The sequence below is a fragment of the Molothrus aeneus genome, chromosome 1, assembly GCF_037042795.1.
Source record: "Molothrus aeneus isolate 106 chromosome 1, BPBGC_Maene_1.0, whole genome shotgun sequence".
Lineage (NCBI taxonomy): Eukaryota > Metazoa > Chordata > Aves > Passeriformes > Icteridae > Molothrus > Molothrus aeneus.
In genome coordinates this window covers 122,138,532-122,157,100 of record NC_089646.1, presented here as the reverse complement: position 1 = coordinate 122,157,100, position 18,569 = coordinate 122,138,532, and the positions used below count along the sequence as shown (strand labels likewise).

General features: G+C 33.9%; 1 long non-coding RNA gene across 1 annotated transcript in view; it reads left to right on the top strand.

Moving 5' to 3' along the window:
* Nucleotides 1–615: 615 nt before the first annotated feature.
* LOC136554907 (uncharacterized) overlaps nt 616–18,569 on the top strand; it is a 32,329-nt gene continuing 14,375 nt past the window's right edge. Inside the window, exons 1-2 of the long non-coding RNA XR_010783395.1 lie at nt 616–736; nt 16,006–16,173. This is a non-coding gene — a long non-coding RNA (uncharacterized lncRNA). The remainder of the gene's footprint in view (nt 737–16,005; nt 16,174–18,569) is intronic.

The window sequence follows — 18,569 nt, the reverse complement described above, 5'->3', positions numbered from 1 at the left end:
CTTTGACTAATTTTCCTAGTAAATTCTTCAACGACACATAAACAATCAAGGTTTCTTTCACAATTCACTCATTTTACAAATACTATATCATTCTCAACCTTTAGAGATTACATTAAAACTTCCCTAAAGCTTAGCATATTGAGTAAAGAAGCATTTGTATTTTAAAACAGGACCATCTGCATTTCATTAACAGCTTAACCACCATCTTGTCTACAGATAAATACAGCATTATTAAATATGTTTTTGAGAAAGTAGTTATTATTCTGAGTTCTTAAGTTGCATCAAATTATATTCTTATAATATTCCAAAGCTGTAATTTAAAGAGTTTAAAAAAATAAAGGGAAAGAACATAAGCATCTTTCTGAGGAAAGTTATTGATGCAGCTTATAATAATGAGGCATAGTTTGTACCTACTTTGCAAAATTTCGTTACAGGAAAGAATTGCTCCAATTTTATACAAAAAAAAACCCCAACCCATTCAAAATGACAAAATGTGTTTGGATAGAAATTTAAAAAATTCAAGGACGTTTGAACGTTAGCTGTCATTATGGTCCAGTTCACTGTTTATTTCTTTGGTATGCATCTCCTGACCTGTATATAAAATTCATAGTTTCAGAAGTGACATGTGCAAGCCTTGGACAACTGGGGAAAAGGCATATTTCCTGACCTTGTAACCATAGCAACCACTTGCTGATTGGTAGCAGGCAGCCTTTCCATCCTTTACCACTGAAGGCAAGTATGTGAGATTGCTGGCTTTGTTTGTGGCTTGTGCTTTATTTACATGCAAACACGAATGTCAGCCTTAAAATCCCCCTTCCTTTTTTGTTCATTTGTATGTTTTTGTTGAACATTATGGTAGGAAAACAGGAAATGAAAGATTCTTTTTTCATAGCTTTGCAATCAATTTGCTGCAAATATTAAAGCAATAAGTGATTCCACTTTAAAACATGCACATACACTTCGAACAAAGTTGGAAAGCTGAACAAAATTTTGCCATTTGTGCTATTAACATGTGCTTCATCAATCAATAATATTTTTTGTAATTGATTCCAGTTTGCAGGAGAAAAACCCCTTTTTTAAATACACTTCAATAGGAACCTTTTAATAAAATAGCATTTTCTTCCTTTTCTACATTTTCCTTTCCTTTATTATTTTGATATTTTGGAGTACACTGAGCAAAACGTAAACTATAAAATACGTAAATGTGGAGGCTGCTCATTCCATGATTAAGGTTCCAAATTTTCCCTTCAGCATCACATTAAACAGGTTGGAGGCTCTCAGTCCAGCTGAATCCTTTGTTGATAGCAGTCACAAACACACCTCCCCGAAGCCTCCACTACAGCTACATTCTCCTATTAAAAAAAAAAAAAAAAGAAAGAAGAAAAAGAAAAAGACTCAGTACAATTCAGCTTGATATATAAGCTGTTCAAGGGTGGTATAGACTAAGCATGCATGGACACATTTTCTTCTCATCCTGAAAGAGGCTGCATGTCCAGGTCAGGACTGTTGTTAGTGGCAGGGAGGTAAAAGGGAAGTCCACTTAGCCAATGTCTTGCTTAGACTGTAATAAACTGTGCAGTAATGAAAGAATGCACTTTGTGATATTCCTCTTCTATGGCTATCATCTGAGATGAAATAATTACTTTTTTTTCTATATGAATAGTATGAAAGATGCTTTTAATTTAATGGGTAAGTATTTTAGTGTAATTTTTCTGCACTTGACTAGCATATTTACAGGAATCTTTTGACCACATTATTATTTTGTGATGGGTTTACATAATTTTAAAATCTTTGTACCATCAGCATTATTCCTGCATCTATTATTTCTTATTAATTGCTTCAGGAATCACTATTATTAATTACCAAAAATTAGAAGTGATAATAATACAGTGAGAACATGCTTAAGAACATTGTTACAGAGACACTAAAAGGTAAAAATACATTACCTCCTATAAAAATATTCTATAGAATATCCTAGACTTTGCAGGATTTTAAAAGGCTTTTTATTTATCTGACACTACTATCCATACAAATGAATCAGACACTAAGAAATTATATATAATTCACTCTATATACATATATGCATATATCTATAAAAAGACATTTACATGCATAGAGTATGCAGTCCATTTGAGTACAAATGGACCAAAAGTGTTTAAAAATGCATGTTATGGGCTTGTTTACAAAATACTAAGTAATGAAATCATCAAATCATATTTCTAAGTAGTGCTAATACATCCTCTGGTTTCATGAATATATTTAGGGTTTATTTCTGCCAATATGTGTAAATTTACTGACAAAAGTAGTCAAATTTAAGTCAACTTATATTTTGGAAATTGAATTATTAATTTGCATATATTTTCTGGAAATCAGGTCTTTAAATTTGTAATAACAAATTTAAACTTTCACTTTGCAATCAGATCTAATGCAAAAAGATTCATTTCAAGCCTACAAGGCTCTCTCTGGGACCTATTTAAAAATCCTTCTATTTAAAGCTCATCCTTACTTATTTTTTTCACATATAAAGGTCATTTTCTAGTGCACTTAAAAATATTACTCAAAGAAGTAATTCTCAAGAAAAAACATTATTTAATGTTTTAAATATTTAAAGTATTTCAATATTGTTTTATAAATTAATATAAAGATTTACTCTGACCTGGCACAGGCATGCACACTGATGAAAGAGATCTCTTCCAACTAGTCCAATTGCAATTCCCCCACAGAATGTGAAAGAGAAAAAAAAGTCTGTTAAATTTTCAGTTCTTTCTTAATATAAACATTAAAAATCACAAGATTTTGAAAAGAAAAGCAGCTTAGATTAGTAAAAGATTTTTCATTTTTTACATAATGGTTCTACTCAGCAGTAATTTGCTTTACTAGAATGCTGTAAAGTTCTCTCTCAGCTCTGATATAGTGTATAAAACATTTCTTAACTCATTAATGTCAAATATAAATTAGTTTTATATTGGAATTTTAACAAAGCAGACTCCACAGGCAACATAAAAAGCTAGACTATTGTCAGAAATGGTGTAAAGCCGAATGCAAATTTAACCCAGGTATCATTTATCATAAAAGACACACAGACATAAAAAAAAGACACATTGCATTTTCTTGGATGTCCTGAAAATATTGCTGAATACTATGCAATATGATTAGTAACTGGAATTCTGAAAACAAACAAACAAATAAACAGAAATGACAAAGGCAACTGTTTTAATTGAGCCAATGAAAGGTGATTGCATCCATGTTATTAAAATATTTTTCTTTGATATAAAAACTCTGGACTTTGACTAATATGCAGCATTGGAGTGTCCTGAATATGATTTTTCCACTTGTATATCCCTTGAATACCTGAGCAAGCATGTTGTATTGTATTAATATCATAATTCAAAGGGAAATTTATTAAGCCTTCCCCCTCCCAGTATTCCCATTATAGCTAAAAGTTGCAAATTCTATATGGCAGAGCCTAGACAGTAATATCAAATTTTAATAACAATTTCTCTTCTTCAGTCAATGCTGTACTGAAGAAAAGCATAAATTGCTGTGACTGACCGTTAGTTGTTAGAGAAGCAATCTGACTTCTCCACACCCTTATTTCAGTGTATCTGCTCTGTCCCTCAGCTGTATTAATGATAGCATGAAAGGTCACATGATAAACGAGTGACAAAAATATCAAAACATATTAGCCTGTAGCTTTGTTATCAGTGTATGGCAGATATGACAGAAAATTGTATTTTTCCCCTGAATAATTTTGTGTTACATTTTGCTGGCTAGGCAGAGTGAATTAGGGAGAAATTTCTGCCTCTGACTGTTTGTCTCTTTTTCTGACATACTTGAAGTAATAATATACATTAATAATAGGGAATAGGCACAGGGAAGAGGTAAAAATCCAGGGACAGACTGTCTGTTTCAATTCTACAAGGTGCTATCCTTGTTTCTTTTGCAATACAAATTTTGTTGAAAAATATGCACAGCATTGAATCTTATTAATGCGACTGATAATGATCTGCTGTATATTATGGATATAACAACAGGAAGATGCAGGAAAAAGAGAAATAGAAAAATAACTTTAAAGTAATGAGGTTATGTTTCCACCCAGTTGTACTTCTCACCAGTACAAATGCACATACTCACTAATTAAATAAAGGCAAGCACCAACAATGCTCATTGTAGCAGAGACCTAGTAATTATGAATTAGAGACAGATATTACTCCTGCTGGTTTAAAGGCTGGCAGCAGTTGCAGTCCCTGGGGAGATGAGGTTAGCAATCTTTGAAAGAGAAAATAGAAATTGGTGGGAGCTTAATATCTTATGGCCTATCAGTCTCCATGGTCAGGCCATATCCAAGTTCCCTTTGCTGCTGGCAAACAGCATCAGTGGCAACTCAGTCCTTAAGCTCCCAGAAGATCAAAAGCTATTGAATAGAACTGTTCTGAAAGACACAAAGAGAAGATCACAAGTCCAACATGAAAAGTTATATAATTAAAACCTTAATAAACTGATAGCATATACATATAGATGGAGTATTAGTGATGTACTGCAGCACATGTTAAGTGTGAATAAAAATGAGGGTGCACTCTTTACAATGACCAAGCAGCAGTGGAATGAAAGAAAGTCTTTCAGTCTTTACCAAAATTTCAAACTGATTTTTATCAAATTTCTCCAATGATTTGCTGACTTTTTATTTTCATTATTATTCATTTATGTGTAGTTCCATATTTCTAATTATCTTGTGAGAAAAGAACTGCAGAAATATGTCTGAAACAAAAAAAGTTCTTGCAGTATTTATGATCTGATTCACAGAAGACAGTACCAGAAATCTCATGAGAACAATTTTCTCACATGAGATTTCCAACCAATTTTACAGACCAACACAATCTGAATAGTTTGAATCTATTCCCCAACTCCAAACATTTGAGATATGTATCTTATCACAAATGCCTTGTTGTATTGTGCAGGAACTGTGAAGTGAAATAAAGGAGTATGCTATATCCTTCAGGAACTTCAGTAGGTAAGGTGGTAGTAAAGCCTGGAATTTTATTGAAATTGTCCACTTTATAGGTCAGACTTTTTGTGTGTATATAGATACATGTGTATATATATATAACTCCGTAAGGAAATTCTGCTATTATTTACATACAAAAATAAACATCTATTAGTCAAGGCAGGGTACATACAGATAGGAAGAACCAACCTTTACCCCAAAGAATTTACAGCTTAAATAATTCTTATTTGTGCTTTCAGTGTCATACCTGGCAATACATTCGAGAGTGACTATGCATAGAAAAATACCCCTCACTGCCTGCCCCCAAATACCTCTCCATCCTGGAATACCTGATATTTTTTCAGGTAGAATTCAATCTCCTTTTCTCTTTCTTTTGACATATCTCACACTGTTAGTCAATATTCATAATAAGCCCCAATACCATTGTTCCAAAATTCAGTTCATGTTTTATACTTTAAGTTAGTCACAAATCAGGGTTCGGCTTGGGATGTCTCAATAAGCCTATATTCAACTTCACTGTGTTCTCTTACTTTTTATCTCACATCTTTCCCCCTGAGGTACAGTTGGTTCAATTTATTTAAATAATCAAATATTTTATTTCTTTACCAGACTCGTTTCACTCTTCTGCATCTCCTGAGTTTCTCTCTCTCTCTTTTTTTCCACACACAAATGTATATTGTTGATTTATATTAATTACTTCTGCTCAAGACCATCCAAAATTGATACTGGTACCCTCTGTTTCAAAGTTTATGAATTTTCACTAAATCTTTAAAGACTTCTATACACAAGAAAGCTGAAACTTAATATAAGCATTTTCTTTTTCTTTTGTTTTTTTCTTTTTTCTTTTTTTTTAAATTAATCCTTTTATGTTTGGTATTTAGAACCAAGGCCTTTCAGTATTTCCCGATAGCTTCTAAATAAAGTACAGTGAGTACACTAAACATACCGCTACACTAACCTCCATTCCTGGCTTCAAAGAATGGTGTTCAAATGGTTCTGTATCTAAAACTAGATACTTCTACTAGAAAATTATTAGACAATTTGCAAGACAAAATTAGAAGAAAAAATCTCACCATTCTTGGAAAGCACCTGATTCTGATTTCCTAGGATACCTTTTTATACTGCAGAAATACCATTAAATATTCAGAAGCTGAAGTCATGATCATGGTATAGCTATAAGAGACTGAAGAGGAATAGTCATCTATGTCTGGTTTTTTCCTTAAGTGGAGATACACACTTTCAGGTCGTTATCATTTCATCCCTACAGCAATTTATATATTACATGAGACAAATTACCCCTTAAAATTTCTATTTCTCTCCACTGACTACAGAGAGATCCTAGGAGGAGCAGCCAAGATGCAGAATTTAGCACTAGATGAGAAAAATTCTTAAACTACATATTCTCTGTCACTATATTATTCGTGTTTGTTATGGTGAGAATAAGCCACTAAAAAAATTAAAATTCTCACTAGAATAATATTTTTCCCTCAATAGTATGAAAAAAATTTTGCCATGTTTCAGCTTCCCCAAATAAAATTTATATTTGAATTGTTTCCATCATGTAAGTTCAGCCAAATTTTTCAGTACTTAGCAGGCCTTTTTGTTTGTACATCTTGTTAGTCAAAAATTTTAAATGAACTCAAGCAATATAAATCAGTATTCCTTAGATATATTAAATTGACAGACCCATATATTTGCATATTTATAAAAAAGTACCGTGAACTTGATATCTCTGCCTTTTTACTGGCTGTGTTTTTTCTTAGCAAAATGTCATACTCATTGTGACAGGAGTAAATTATGCTGGTTGTGTGACCACATGACCACATAGTATATCTGAAAATTAATTGATCCTCAAGGACTTTAAACAAGGTCTAAAAATTTCTACTCTCCCAAATACCATTTGACCTCACTGTCCAGGTCATTTCAATACTGACCTATATCATCACCTTTTACTAAGAGAATTGCTGATTCTCTTTCAAATCCCGTTTTTAACCTATTTCTTTGAATGCCCTCTTGGAAGAAATATTTTCTTTGAGTACATGGAGTTCACCATCAAACACCCTAATATCATAAAATCATAGAATCATAGAGAGTTTCAGTTGGAAGGCAACTTAAAGGGTGATCTAGTCCTATCTCCAATTGATACATAGATATATAGATAGACAGATAGATATTGCATCTTTTGAAGACTCCTGATTTTTTTAAGGACTGCTTTTCCAAAGAAATATTTCTATGTTATAATTCTGTGTTTGATGTTCACAGTGTAGCTCCACTGTCAACCTTTTCAACTCTTAGGGTTCAATCCTGAGTATGGCTACATAGCGATAATGACAAATAAATCTTTCATTAGAGTGAATCAACAGAGCTGGATTGCAGCAAATTTTAAACAGAATCCGTGCAGTTGTTTTACTCCAACTCTTTTGAAGATCAAGTTCCCCTCTAGATAGTTTTCATGTATTTTAGTCTCTTGCCCCACAGGGTCATGATACAAGTCAAGTGATTTGATGGCTTGAGTGATTACTCATTCCAGTTTAATATAGATCTGTTCAAAAGACCTTACGGAGCTATTTGGCAAGTTTATGAGGCTTTTCAGTCAAATTTCTATTTCTATTTAAATAAATGGCAGATCTAGTGTCCCATAGAAGTCCTTAGGATTTCACAAAGGAAAGATGCACAAACTCACTTATTTTCAAAAATGTTTTGATTTGTACAAGCTGTTGCCAAACAATTCCAAATTTTGCATCATTCTGTCCCACATTATTGCCTTTCCTCCAGTCTCCTAATGTTTACATTGTGAAAGAAATTATATGTGCTGATTATATAGTATCCAACCCTCAGCCCGTCATATTTTCTTTTCACATGTCCAAACCCAAGATCAAATCTCTTTAGAATATGGTAGTTCTACCTTCATGTTTTATATCTGAATTTTATATGCTAGCAAAACATTTAATTAATAGAGATATTGACTTTATACATTTCAGTTAAATCTAGATTATTTTAATAATTATCCCATCCTTTTTCAGTCTGATTTAGTGGTGTGAAATCCTCCCAACATCTCATTTGAGTGACATATTTTTGTTCTTGTCCTTTTATGCTACAAAATTCCTCACAAATATTTATAATTTAAATAGTTTAGCCTATGAAGGTTCTATTTTTAGTTTTATTTTCATTATCTTTTCTATGTTTTCCTGAGAAAAAGAGCATCACTCTTCCCATTCTCTTTGTAAGATGGTCCATTTGTAAAAATGACTATTCCCTGGTTTTGTCTTTCATTCAGCAAAGTGATACATAGTATAAGAGATACTCTAAATGAAATAGGAGTTCTTTAACAATATCTAAGTTATTCAATAATTATTCAATGGTTTAGTTCTATTAATATAGAGAAGGAAGCAATATCTTATGCATGTTAACAGTTCTTAACATATGAGGAATATTTTAAAACTCCAATATAGCTCAGTTAGAAACCAGACTTTGAAATTTAGTCAAGATATTTACCCAAGGAAAATCTATCCAAGTAAAGCAAGCTTATAAGCTCTAAAAATAATTATTTCTCTTCTCTGACTTAAATTCTTCATGTTAACATGATGCAAAAGTGATAACTGAATTCAATGAGGCTCACAGGAGTTTCAATATAGTATCAGGACTATCTTTATTAAAATTGGTATGGTAGCACTCAGAACACCAAAGTGGCTGAAGTTTGCTCAAGTTTTTGTGTGATATTTTACATAGCTTAATGAATTAATCTCTGTCTCAATGGACACAGTTTGCTGGCACTTGCCTGAATCAATGAAAAAAGCAAATAAAGTTTTGGAGGCAATCATCAAAAATCATCTCATTGCAAGATCACTATCCAGTTCCAGATCTAGCTTACTGTTGTATACTATGCAAAAAGAAAACATTACTACAGTCCAAGGTTCTCAAAATTTGTGAAATTTGTGGCTCTGCCAGTTATAAGTGGTCATGTCCCAGCTCACATATGGGCATGCCTGTTTTTCACACACCCCTAATCTTATATGTGGCATTTAAAAAGATGCCCTGGATCCTTCCATTGTACCAGGTCTTGTTCCAGGAAAGTATCTGCCTATTTTACCATGTGCAAGAGTGTCTTCCAATCTTTTTAGAGTTCCTCTTCTGTTTGTAATCATGCATATATCTTAGAAGTGTTATTGAACAGTGAGACTATGGACAGTTTGATGTGTGGTACTATTTGTTAACTCCATTTCCCTCTCCCTGCTCCATATAAAGTGTGTAGGATCTCCATGAGTACTTAAAAGCATCAGTTCACGATGGGTCAAGCTGAGGTGGATTTTGTCAGCACTTCTTCAAACTGTCCTGTTATCTGCAAATCAATGAGCATTCTGAAACAGGAATCTGAGGTCCAGACTAGGTTTTATTGCACCCCAGGCTAACCTAATAGGGAGTAAATGTATTTTAGCCCCTAGTAATACATGTCAAAATAATTAGTATCTCATTTATCCCTATGTGTTTGAGGGAAGACTTTGAACAAGCAGAATGTGAAACATAAGGACATGTCCACTGGGACCTGGCCACAGAGTAGAAAGAGATTAGATCGAGCTTTCTCTCCTCCTCTTGCAAAATTTTCTAGTCAACTCCTCTGAAACTTCTGTGATAGTTCAGATGGCCTTTTTTTGGTCACCAAGTCTGGAGCAACATGAGAACAAGCAAGAGAAAAGTATGTAAGGCAATATTTCACCTCAGTGTGTAATGTTGGTAAAGGGCTATATCAATAAGCCATTCTCTCCTGGAATCCAAACCCATCATTAAATGTTGTGAAGATACCTTGGAATAGATTCCTAGGCTGGGTTTTAAATAGGGATTTTTTTATAAAAAGGCCTCACCTTTGAGGAAAGGTTATAGGAGTTGCAGCAAGGCACAGCATTTGCATATTACACATCTCACAGATAAAGCAACAGAAGTATCTAAAAAATTTGAGTACTAGTTTGCTAGATCTAAATGCAAGTTCTAAAAGTAGCAGTGTTAATGGTCTCACCACATCTGTGGGCAATATCCATCCACATACCTTGCTTCAGAAGGGAAAGATTCTTTTTCAGGTCATTGAAAAAGAAAATCTAGGAATCCTGGATATGTGGCTGTTATTTATTTAGACAATGTAACTGGTCTGAGCACCCATGATCATATTCTGAAGCACTCTAGAGCAGGCAGGAAGTGAGCTATCCATTGCTAATGGCACATGCCTGTGAATTAGGCATTAAATTGGTAAAATTAAGAATCATGGTACGTAAATCCATGAATGATGCATGCAGTAGTCTTTGCTGCCTGTGGTTACCACTCCAACAATTATTTCTCATCTCAAGTGACTCTGAAAGCTATAGAAGCTGAGAATGGTCAGATTCCAATGAGCCAGAAAATAGGTATCAAATAAGAGATTATCAAAGGCAAGCTTCATATCAGAAAATTCTTCAAGTCCTATTGGTCATCCAAGGACTTGAGGAGAATATTTTCCACTGGATAAAAATCAACTTGTCTCAGAGTTATCATGACCTAAGAAAACATAATGAGCACTAAGAGTAGGATGTTCTATGCTGTCATGAAGCGACTGCAGACTGAAAAACAGCTATGTGGCAAAAGCAGAAATTATACAGAGGGGTTAAAGACCTTTATAACAGTAAAAATACAGCAGTGGTGGGCAGTGAGCAAGAAAAGGAAGGGAGGTATTAAGGTATTATTAGCGACAACCAACAAGGGTGCTGCTAGACCAATGATGAAATGATATGCTAGAATGAAGCAAAGAAGAAATCCCAGCTCTGCACCTTTGCAAAGGGTACTGCAGAAGGCAGAAGTGATCTAAAGCATACAAATCAGGAAATAACATTTTAAGGATTTTGGCTTATTCAGACCAGATCTGGTATGACTATTCAAGACAGCATTGGATAGAGCAAAAGGTCTCACAAGCCTATTAGCAATGTCTCCAGACATGCAGTTTTCTAACAATGTTACACATTCAAGAATAAAGCTTGTTTTCTGGGAAGAAAAGTTTATTAAATCAAGTTCTGACCTTTTGAAGCTTACAGAGGCACAGTTCTCCACTTAAACATACACACAAGCAACATCTCTCACGCATGCCTCTATCATCTTCAGTCCCAAATTATACAATGCCAAATTCTTAAACAGACAGCTGTCACCAAGTAGGACAGTTAAAAGTCAAGACTAGAACAATTATGTACACAGTAAGTGTACCTGTAAGTACATTTTTTATTGTCAAGTTATTGCACAAACTTTACCTGGGTACTCAATTTATTCATATTTTCCTATGTGATTCTCGAGTGAGCTGTAACCATAAAGGTCAGATTATAGACCTCGAACACTTCAGCTAATGGAAATAACTTTTATGAGGAAATACATTGTTTGTTGTATTTTATAAGGTGCAACCCACAGAGGGAAAACACTATCTCTGTCACTGCATTATGCAATAACTTCTGAATGGGCCCAAGACTTTTGGTAGCGGCATTTCCAAGCCAGGCAGGGAAGCCTATTTAGGAGACCTACAGGCACTAAGCCTGGGATTCTGAGTTAAAAGCATCAAGTCATCACTTATGGCAGAATGAGAATTGGAAATTACTACTGAGGCACTTCAAGATCCATACACTTGTGTGCAGCATCCAGCTACCTGAAAACTATTAAGTGAGATACTTGCACAAATATTCTTTAAAGCAGTACAGAATTTTGCCCACTTAATCTAAAGTGTTGTTCAGCACACACCTTAGATTTGTCATCATAAGGGCTCCAGTTCCTTTTTCTCTTAGGGTGCATTCAGCCTTATGGAAATTAAGTCTCCAAACCAAATGGAAAGGCACCTTTTCTCATAAGTTTAAGAAAGAAACTTAAGGAAACAATTCAGTTCAGTTACCCAGGCAAGTAGACTTGAATGCTAAAGGATTTCTACTACCCTTCAAATTTTGTAAGAACCTCAGATACAAGAAATTTGGAAGTTATACACCCTATGTTTGTGGTACATTACACTAGGAATATAGACCAAGAAACTAATTTTTTTGTGTGTTAGGTTTTTTTGATGTGTTGATGCTGTTGCATAGGTTTCTAATTTGAGTGTCAGCTCTTAAGCTGACACTAAAGTAATAAGAATGTCATCAGAGCAAAATACTTTATACCTTGAATTATTCCTTGGAAATTTGGTTAGACCATAGATTTTATACAACTGAAAGTAATAAAACATTAGAATAAGTTTCTTTGGAGTTCTTTGCAGTCACCAGTAGCATTTCTTAGTTTTAAATAATCTTAACATTTTATATAAAACATTATATATAATTTAATTTCTTGGTAGTCTATTAAAAAAATAAACTTCACAAAGAAGCCAGGCTCATCTAACCTAAACAAATAATTCCTACCTTCTTACTTGTGAATAGCATAAAATTATTTCAAAGATCAGCATGTTTTGACCATCGTCTGTCTTCTCCTATCTGAGAATCTATATGACCATTACTGATCATTTGCATCCCTGATTAAATGATAATAACAGCAATAAAAACTTTAGCTTTTCCAGGTGTAGTCATTTCATGTAATTCCAGCACCTAAGTTTTCTGTACAGTTAATGGAAAAAAAAGACTCATTCAGAAAATGACCTAAAGAGTAGAGTAATAGAATCTTGTACTGCTCTTCTGGAGATGGCTCTCTCCCTCAGCATTTTATAGCACTTTAGATGACTTCATAGCATTGATATCCAAGAAAGTCTACAGTAAATATTGTCAACATGTCTATTTGAACATGTCCACATGCACAAATTAAGATTGAAATTGCTCCTTACCATCAGTGAATGAGAATCAGCATAAGGTTTGTGATGTTCTACAGATTTTCTTTATTTCTTTAAAGCAGTTCTTCTAGTCCAACACTCCAATTCAGAATCAGTTTCACACTGTGCTGCATGATATGCTAAACTGTTTCTTTATTTCCATATTGTTTTGCAGAAAAAAATGACTGACTGCAAATATATCACATTTTATATGGTGTTGTATTCCCTGTGGTTTTCAATGTACTAAGTCACTCAAAGTGTCTAATAACACCCTTGTCTAAATAAGTCACTTGAATCCAGCTGCTAAAATCAAAAGTAGAATTTAGTCCTAGATCCCGAAATGATGGTTTCTTTACTTTCCTGACTTTAATATCATGTGACAAGCTGAATTACTACATCTAGTACTCATTTTGTAAGTCATCACGATATTTACACATTCCTTCCTTACACAGGATTATCCTAAAATTGGTGTGTTGAGTACTGCTTAAAAGTCCTACCCTCTTGCTATAGAGTATGGTCTATGAGATTTACAGTCACTCAGGTCTAGCTGAAAAGCAAGGAAAAAAATATTGAGGATGAAATACACTATTAAGGAAGCCAATTGTTCTGTACACACCACTGTCTCTGTACAGACTTGCACATCAATTAAATGCAAGAGTTCACAGGTAACTTTATAAAGAAGACCTTAAGAGACAAGTCTATTTACAATTCATTAAAACTGTTTCTTGAGCTTTTTTTTTATATACTGGAGAAATCAAAATAAGCCATGGGAGAGCAGGGAAGATGAAAATTACAGATTATCAACACTACATAATCAGCCTCAGCAAGTTCCATAGCACATAGGTGCTCCCACTACAAAATTTATTTAAAGACCACATCCTCAAAAAGAAAACTGTTTTAAAAGATGAAGATTGGCTATTTCTGATTAGTGCCTTGTTCATATTACTGTAATTTCTCCACCATAATCTTAGGAGAGTGTGAGAAGATATCAATACATCATAGTGATTATTTATACCAGTAAATGCACAAGTAGCAAAGATATTATCATCTATGAGAAACCTAGACTAAACAGGAGAAATTTAGTTTTGTTCAAGTACATCAAAAAAGGGTTTGCAACACATAAAACTATTCTAAAAAACAGTTTTCTCTGAGTTTCTTCATAATTTAGTATCTTTTTTAGTATCAAATGTTACCTTACTCCTCAGCTAAACACACACATAATTCCATTCTAAATATATTCATGTTCTGTAGCTTTTTAGGAGCTTAACACCATCTGAAGGCCAAGACACCAAAAAACTAGAGGATGCAAAATTGGCCTGGAAAACTTTCTTGGCAATGGATGAAATTTGATAAAGATACTAAGGTCCAGCTACAGGCTCAGTTTACTGAGAAAACCCCAAAAGGAAGGAGGATCCACAGTCCATCCAGAGATTGAGATTGCAAATATGCTGAAACACATACCCTGGCTGCCATAATGTATCATGGGAGCAGGCATTGTGATTTCATTATCTCTACAACTCAAGAAAAATAAAGTATATGATCAAAACTGGTTTGAATAGTGCTTAGAATGAGAATCCACTTTGGCTTTATATTCTGACCCAGCACTGCAAACACCCTATTCCAGCTTTCTTAAAATGTAACATTGTGGCAGAAAGAGACACCTTCTCAGTGAGTCAACCTCCAGCCTCCACAGAACCAGCAGTTGTAGAGATCAACAAAGAAATTTGTTGACTTAATTGGAAAGAATTGTTTAATTCGATGAGTACTACTCATGTAAGCTGACCAAAAATGAAAGTAGTTTTGTGCATAGTTTGTAGATGACTGAGTTGGGATTCACTGGGGATTTATCTCAGGTGATATACAAGAGGTCAGATTAGATGATCTATTGAACCTTCTGGACTTAAATGCTATAAAACAATGAGAGTTTTTATTATATCCAGCCTTGTATGGCTCTCTCTTATCTGCAATGCTATAAATTATTAAATATAATACAAATTTCTAGTCATTTCACTGCTACTTTTTTTAAAGAAAACAAATCAACTCTGATTTAATATTATTGAATAAACTGCCTCTTTAAGGTAAAATTAATATAGAAAGAATTGATCAAAATTGTTATAATTTAAAGTATGGTTGAAAAATATTTTATTTAAATGTTTTAAAATTACTTTTATATGACTTAAACTCACTTTTGCTTTCAAAGGTAAAAATTTACATTTATTCACTCAAAAATTACATGTTGACATTTTGTTATTGAAGATGTACTATAGCCAGCCTACATTCTGAATGAAGCTTTTCTGTTTACCAAGGTTTCTTAAATGCACTAAATAATTATAATATTTTAACAACTTTTTGAACATTCTTCTTTTGCAATAATAAAAAACATCCTAACAGGAGTGATGAAATAAGCCTATAATATTGCTTCACCTGATTACTCCTGACTACTGTCTATTTCAATGGTATACAGCCAGTTACACAGTAAAAATAATTTATACTGAAAATTTATATGTCTAGATTTATATCTGGAAATCAACTTGAGAGTAGATAACTGTATTTTTATTTTGCTTTGGCTTTTTAGTGGGAGGAATTTAAAGGGAGACCTTCAGGAACATATTTCAATGTATTTGGGTGTGAATTCAGTTTATCGTTGCCAACGATGACTTGCATGTGTTTTTAAAGAAAATAATTTGGAGAGTTGTACTAGTATATTCATATAGCTTAACCTCAGAAAGAACCATTAAAATTATCTAGTCTGATATGAGATATATGTTGATCGTTCTGTTTTCGCCCAAACTGTATTTGTGATCAACAACCAAGTTTAAATTACAACTTCAGTTTTGCTACAGTAATATTTTCAAATAAACTTCACATATTTTTAATTCTTGGTTGTTTTACTTCAGTATACAGATATTTGCTCCTTCTTATGCATTCACTCTAGATTATCGTTGATAAACACACTTTCAAGTCTTTTTAAAGTATTATGACATCCTATCCCTGTTCTTTTTTTTTCAGAAATAAAGTAAATTTAATGCTTTATTTATTCCTTCAAAACATTTTCTCCTACTCAAACAACATATTAAGATTCTTTCCTCTACCCTAATAATTTTAAATTGCAGACATTTCCCTGAGATAATGTATTTTATATCTCTCTTATCATGATTGTATACATAAGGAAATATCTTGCCTACTCCCCTGCTGCCCTACTTTTACATTCCAGGGATCACATGAGGCCATGTCTGATGTTCATGAGAGTGATGCACATTCCTGTTGAACTGTAGTTCATGGAATTCACTCTGTGATGATGAAGATGATCGGTAAAAGCAAAATGGGTCATAACTCTTCTGCTGGCAAGGAAAGAAATGGGGGAAAACAATGGAAGTTACTGGTAAGTTTCTAGATTTTTCATAAGATTTTTGCTGTCTTGTTTTACCCATTTAGTAAACAGGCAGTGAGTGAATTTTCTCCATATCATTCAATCTTAATGATCAATTGTCTCCAGTTTAGTTTCTCCTTTTCTGCTCTAATTATCTGTTGCAGGCCATGTACACATATGAATAACACAAAATCAACAGAGACAACAATTATTGCCCACGCTTTAGTAATCAAAGTCCAATACTAATCTCTGTCATCTGTAAAAGGAAAATGCATAAATTCAGAGCCTTTCATTATTTTATCCTTGTAAAATGTTTGGTTTTTTTTTTTTTTTCCAGGTAAACATGGTTCACTATAACATTAGTTTTTAAGAAACTGATTATGAAGATATAATGCAACTCAATTGGAAATAAAAATAAAATCTACTTTTACAGTTTTGGTAAAATATGTCCCTAAACCTTCATTTTTTGTCTTCAATGTTATATTGTCCCTATGTGGTTTAATATTCTAGTGAACAGTAGCAGGTACTTTGATGTCTCCAATAAAAAAAAAGAAAAAAAGTTCATAGCTCCTACTAGACTGAACTTGAATTAAGGCTGAGTTGTACATATAATTTCACTGAAGGACATTTTTTCCTATTTCAGTATAAGTTTTCTTCCCTTTTAGTATAATAATGAATGACAGTTGCTATTAATGTAGCTAGGGTATATTGGGGAAAAGTTTCACCAAGTTATTCTGTCACCAGAAGAAACTGTGTAAAAGTAAAGAGATCATCACAAAACAAGACTGAAGAGTGAACTTCATGTTGTGTTCCTGATTGCTTGTGGCTGTGTAATGTTATACAGGAGTGTGGTTATGTTGGACACTCATTTCCTGAAATCTTGTGAGTCAATAATAAACATTTTGGTGTTAGAAAGTTGCTTGAAAGATTCCTATGAACAGATGTAATTCATTATAGAAATACAAATCCACCTGCTTTAGATTTGATGGAATAAACCATGCTCATTACAATGTCTTTCTATCCCACATACATTCATTAGAACACAAGAAGTGGCAGAAGAATTTAAAGGAGGGACAACTCTATGAAGTACTGATCACAAAGTGAAATTTCTCAAATGTACTTTTTTATTTAGACTAGAACAGTGAATGGCATCTTTGTTCTAGCTGGTTTTGGCTGGGATAGAATTCATGATAGTCATGGCAGCTAGTATGGGGCTTTAATTTGGACTGTGCATCAGCAGTGTTGATGATTCAGGGATGGTTTCACTACAGCTGAGCAGTGCTTACACAGCATCAAAGCCTTTTGTGCTTCTCACCCCACCCCACCAGCACACAGGTACACAAGGAGTTGGGAGAGGACTCAGCCGAGGGATATCCCACACCCTATGGTGTCATGCTCAGCATAGAAAGCTGAGGGAAGAAGGAGGAAAGAAAGGACATTGAGAGTGATGCTGTGTGGCTTACCAAGTTACTGCTAGGCATGTTGGAGCCCTGTCTTCCTAGAGATGGTTGTACACCTACTGCCCCATGGGAAGCAGTGAATGAATTCCTTAGGGTTTTTTGTTTGTGTTGGGGACATTTGCTTTACCTATTAAAGTATAAACAACCCATGTGTTATATCACTTACTCTTCTGATTTTGTCCCTGATCCTCTGGGTGAGGGAGTGAATGAGTGGCTATGTTGTGCATAGTTGCTGGCTGGAGTTAAGCCATTATGGTCCTGCTTGCTGATTATGCCCCCATTCTCAAGTAGAACTGTGAACTTGAATAAGAACTTCTTTCAACAGAGGGCAAATAAACACTTTGCAACTTTAAGAATGGTCTAGTGGCAGAAATGAACAGTGTCCCCATTTGGTTAGTCAAAACTCCCTTTATATGCAAACAGTTCAAATTTTTTCTCTGATAAAATGAAAACTTTCACAGATAGGTACTTAATACACAGGGCTATGTTTTTTTGGTTTTTATACATAATAGGTAAAAAGGCACTGATTCTGCTGACTTTTCATCTTCATTCTCACAAAATGGTGATTCGAACCTTGCCTGAAATCTATTAGGATTAATGTGGGTAAAGAGTAAGAACAGAGCCAAATGAAGTCCATGAAATTTGAATCCCAAGGGTGGCCACCTCTTTTCATTCAAGCAGGAAAATAATAATTAAAAGCATCTGATGCATAACACAAGATTTGTTAATTAATTAAGTGAAAGTTGGTTTATTGTACTTTGCTATACTAGAAAACACAGTACATGGCAATATACAACAGAATGTACACTAATACTGGCATGAAGTTGCAGGCTCACACTGTTGGTACAAATTCTGGCATGTTTTATGGGCCTGATCAGTACACAAAAGGCATGTATAACGAGTAATATTTACATGTTATAAAGTGTGTGAAAATTCTGAACATGCTGA